Source organism: Manis javanica, chromosome 8, assembly GCF_040802235.1.
Source record: "Manis javanica isolate MJ-LG chromosome 8, MJ_LKY, whole genome shotgun sequence".
NCBI lineage: Eukaryota > Metazoa > Chordata > Mammalia > Pholidota > Manidae > Manis > Manis javanica.
This window is the reverse complement of record NC_133163.1, coordinates 4,028,022-4,033,314: the sequence shown is the minus strand read 5'-3', so window position 1 is coordinate 4,033,314 and position 5,293 is coordinate 4,028,022. Positions and strand designations below refer to the sequence as shown.

The 5,293-nt window shown below is 47.8% G+C and overlaps 1 long non-coding RNA gene across 1 annotated transcript; it reads right to left on the bottom strand.

Annotated features, from left to right (window-relative positions):
- Window positions 1–2,003: 2,003 nt before the first annotated feature.
- On the bottom strand, window positions 2,004–4,438 carry LOC140843232 (uncharacterized). Its single transcript, XR_012120830.1, has 3 exons — window positions 4,119–4,438; window positions 3,304–3,615; window positions 2,004–2,691 (listed from the first exon to the last, which is right to left on the bottom strand). It is a non-coding gene; the product is annotated as an uncharacterized lncRNA (long non-coding RNA).
- Window positions 4,439–5,293: the final 855 nt, after the last annotated feature.

Below are 5,293 nucleotides of genomic sequence, written 5' to 3'. Positions count from 1 at the left end.
ATCAAGACAATTTGGTACTGGCACAAGAACAGAGCCACAGACCAGTGGAACAGGATAGAGTCCAGATATTAACCCAAGCATATATGGTCAATTAATATACAATAAAAGAGCCATGGATAAACAATGGGGAAATGACAGCCTCTTCAACAGTTGGTGTTGGCAAAACTGGACAGCTACTTTTAAGAGAATGAAACTGGATCATTGTCTAACCCCATACACAAAAGTAAACTCAAAATGGATCAAAGACCTGAGTATAAGTCATGAAACCACAAAACTCTTAGATAAAAACATAGGCAAAAATCTCTTGGACATAAATATGAGCGACTTCTTCATGAACTTACCTCCCCGGGCAAGGGAAACAAAAGCAAAAATGAACAAGTGGGACTATATCAAACTAAAAAGCTTCTGTACAGCAAAGGACACCATCAATAGAACAAAAAGACATCCTACAGTATGGGAGAATATATTCATAAATGACATATCTGATAAGGGGTTGGCATCCAAAATATATAAAGAGCTCATGCACCTCAACAAACAAAAAGCAAATAAGCCAATAAAAAAATGGGCAGAGGAACTGAACAGACACTTCTCCAAAGAAGAAATTTAGATGGCCAACAGGCACATGAAAAGATGCTCCACATTGCTAATCATCAGAGAAATGCAAATTAAAACCACAATGAGATATCACCTCACACCAGTCAGGATGGCCAACATCCAAAAGACAAACAACAACAAATGTTGGCGAGGCTGTGGAGAAAGGGGAACCCTCCTACACTGCTGGTGGGAATGTAAATTACTTCAACCATTGTGGAAAGCAGTATGGAGGTTCCTCAAAAAACTCAAAATAGAAATACCATTTGACCCAGGAATTCCACTCCTAGGAATTTACCCTAAGAATGCAGGAGCCTAGTTTGAAAAAGACAGATGCACCCCTATGTTTATCGCAGCACTATTTACAATAGCCAAGAACTGGAAGCAACCTAAGTGTCCATCAGTAGATGAATGGATAAAGAAGATGTGGTACATATACACAATGGAGTATTATTCAGCCATAAGAGAAAAGAAATCCTACCATTTGCAGCAACATGGATGGAGCTAGAGGGTATTATGCTCAGTGAAATAAGCCAGGCAGAGAAAGACAAGTACCAAATGATTTCACTCATGTGTGGAGCATAAGAACAAAGAAAAAACTGAAGGAACAAAACAGCAGCAGAATCACAGAACCCAAGAAGGGACTAACAGTTACCAAAGGGAAAGGGACTGGGGAGGATGGGTGGGAAGGGAGGGATAACTGGGGAAAAGGGGGCATTACAATTAGCAGACATAAGGTAGGGGGGATGGGACACGGGGAAGGTAGTATATACAGAGACGACAAGTAGTTATTCTACACCATTTACTAGGCTGATGGACAGTGACTGTGATGGGGTGTGTCAGGGGGACTTGATGAGGGGAGTATAGTAATTGTACATTAATGATACCAAAAAATTTTTAATGTATAAAAAAAGAAGAAATAGATAATCTGAATAGATTTATCTATTTACCTTTTCTCTATTAAGGAAATAGCATTTAATATTGAAAAATCTTCCCTCAGAGAAAATTCCACAGCCAGATACCTTCACTGGTGAGTTCTAGCAAGCATTTAAGGGAGAAGTAATACTCACTGTACAGAAACTCTTCCAGACAACTGAAACTGAGTGAAACGGTATTTCCCAGCTCTATGAGACCAGAGAAAAAAGATGTGTTGTCAAACAAAGAAAAGAAAGGAGGGAGGGAGGGCGAGAAGAAGGAAGAAAACTACAGACCAATATTCTTCATGAAAGATGATACAAGTCCAAGAAAACTGTAGCAAATGAAACCCAAGCGCGCACAGCCCAGACGGCGCAGCCCCGGCCGCGGGCTTGCGCTCCAGGACACGGGGTGCAATCGCCGACGTGCGCTGCGGTGTGGGTGACTCTCAGAGTCATGGAGCCGAATGAAAAAAACTGAAAAAGAAAGAGTACACACACTGTATGATTTTGTTTATATAAAATTCTGGGAAATTCTATAATATACAGTAACAGAAAGTAGATCAATGGTGGCCTGGGAGGCCGGGAACCGGGAGAAACAGGAGGAAAGACGCCACACGGACACGGGGTGTCGGGACTCCCCGAAAGGCCTGAGCCCAAGCCTGGTTCCCGATGCTCTCAGCGGCCGCCCAGACCTGGGCTTCTCGCATCGGGGGGCACGTCTGCATCGAAGGCATGGGGGGGAGGGGGAGCTGCTGAATAAAGGCCCTGGAGTAAACTCGGGAATTAGGGTTTTAACAAGCTCCCCGAAGAAATTCTGATACCCACAAATGTTTACAAACCCCTCGCTCAGCATCTGGGTGACCAAACCAGTGGTCACACCTTGTCCCTCGGTGCAGTGTGGAAAGACCCAAATTCTGGTCGTCCCCCGAATTCTGGAAGTCCTCCGAATTCTGGTCATCCCCCAAATTCTGGAAGCCCCCCGAATTCTGGCCTGAGTGCTGGCTCAGCGGGGGGCTGGAGGAGGGCGATGCTCAGCAGTAACAGGAAGGATCGGTTCAGTGGAGGTGCTTGGGGCACGAGCCACGACCAGCGTGGTCAGGGAAGGTGTGAGAGGAAGACAGGCTTCCTGGCGCCCTCGGTACCCAGCAGGGAACAGACAGCCTTGGCCAGGCCACACAGGAGCCTGTTTTCATTTTCAGAGGAAGAGAAAGCCACCTGTCAATAGCAGAAACATCACGTTTTCCCTGCCTTCCTCACTTAAATGCTTTTGAGAGGTGGGAGGAGGGAACTAGAGGCTGGAATGAAGACCCTTTGTGCACCTGGGGAAGCAGAGGAGGCGCAGTCGGGAGGGACATGAGGGCTGTAGGGTGGAGCAGTCCCTGGGTGACAGCCCCTGGTAGAGGGATAGGGCGCACGTCCCTGAGGTGCCATGACACTGGCAGCAGTGGCCACCGTGCAGCGGGCAGCCTAAAAGCAGAGGCCCCCTCCCACTGCCCACCCTGCAGACCCGCCCGCTCGGAAAGTGATGCGTCTACAGTCTGGACTCAGCCCCCTGCTGTCACCATCATCCGGGAAGAATGCTGTGTCACAGAAAGTCCTTGGACTTTGCACCCGACAGACACGGCCTCAAATTCCAGCGTTATCACTTCAAGGCTCAAGGTGCATTTACTGGGAAGCCAAACAAGCTTACGTCTGCGGGGTCCCTGGCTAACACGAGCCTTCTCCAAACCCTGGGCCTCACTTTATATCTGAAATGGGCTCTTTCCTTTCAAAGAGCCTCCCTAACATAACTCACCAAATTGGACCCAGCCTAAGAGGTGCCCCTATGGCATGGAGAGAAGAGTTGCCATCTCTTGGAGGGTCATTCTAGAGAACAGGGGCTGAACCCTGAGCACCGGTGCCTCGTGTCCTCGCCGGAGCGCGCTGCAGAACCTCCTTCACGAGGACCTGTGCCATTTGGATTTCTCTCTAAAACATGGGGCTCTGGAGAGAAAATCTCGTTGCAGGGTTACCTGTATATCTCAGCAGCCTTGTGAAGCAGGCATTTCAATATTTAGACACTGCAGTTTTCTGATGGGCACTGGGATCAAAATAACAAAAACTCAGTCTGCAAAGGGAGAAAAGAAATCAGCAGGTTTATTATTTCACAGATTGTTCCTCTCAGGTAAACTGCCTAATAATATCTGCTTAACTACATTGTCTTTGGGATTTCAGCTCCCCAATGTTCTGCATTTCTATTAGGCCCCCACACCTACCCATCTCAGAGAGCAGGGCTGACAGTTAAGTGGGGCAGGTGTGACTATGCATCTAATATGCAGCATTGTGTCTACATGTTGAAGTGTAAGCACTGTGTGTGCAGTGTAAGCAACTGTACAAGATCAGCTGTGTTCATTTAGTGGCTTGCATCCTGTACCACTATCCCCATCAACCCCAGTGACATGAGCAGGTCAGGAAGGATGGATCTGGAGGGTGATGGGGTAATGAACTTAACACCCTTCAGGTTGCACCAATCACATGGTTCATTTTGCAATTTCCTTTCACACGACATTCAAAGGGAGGGATCAAGTATATCTAAAAATCATACATGTCACAGATCAATGCATCTCATACCGATCACAATGGATGGTTTGGGTCCGGGCAGTCCCCATCAGCCTCTCGTCTGTCCCAAGCATGCAGCAGAGACAGTTCCAGGGGAGTGATGCATCCGTGATGGGGCAGGAGCTCAGGCAGAAGAGCAAATCTTGGAGCACACGTCTGTGGTCTGGTGTCAGGGCCCTCTGGGGTGAGCTTGCCATGGGGGCTCTGTGTCCAGCCCCTCATATAGTCCAGTCCATCCACCCAGGGGTTGGAGATAAGAGGGGACAGTCCACATGTGTTATCCAGTTCGGGCGTTCACCAGCACACCTAATATATGGAGTTATCTGGTTTGGGCGTTCACCGACACACCTGTTAGGGTGGGGTATGTTCACACAGGCAGTCAGCAGGAAAGCAGGCAAGCCTGAAAGAAGCAACTCACATCACCCAATTACTGGCTGCCTAATTAATAACTAATCATCCCCAAACTTAGAGGCTGGACACAACAATAAGCCTATGTCATCATCTCCCTGTATCCCGGCGGCTGACTGGGCTCAGGTAGGTGGGCCTTGCCCTGGGTCTCTCACAAGGGTGCAGTCTTAGAGGTCTCCGAAGGTTTCCTCACCAGCAAAGCTGGTCTTGGTGTTTCCTATCAGCTGAGACAACGGCTGGCAGCGCTGCCAGAACATCCCCCCACACAGTCTCCTCGTGTGGATGGGGCTTCCTTCTGGCATGGCAGCTGGGTTCTAGCACCAGTGTCCTCAGAAAGCCTTTTATGACCCAGCCTCAGAGTCACAGAGCATTACTTCCACCAGCCCTGTTTCAAGGGAAAGGAAGATTAAGTCCCACCTCTCAACGGGAGCAATGTCTTTGTCACGGGTGGGATGGGAGACCCTCGGGCCACCTTGGAAAGCCCAATTTGCCACACACACCTTCCAAGCACAATTAGTAAATCACTACCTCTTCCTGCAGTGTAGTCTCTAGGGAAGCCTACGACGTGATTCTTTATGAATACAGTTTTCATCAGCATCTACTTTATGAACTGATTGAGCATGCATGTTTTATAATAATCTATAACTCTGACTTTCACCGTTCAAATTCATCTTCTTCCTGCTTTTACCAGTAAGAGTGGTTTTGCCATATTTGAGAATAGATTTGTCCCTCAAATAATTCTTGCTGCTCCTGAGGCTGGTAGATTTGCCCCAAATGAA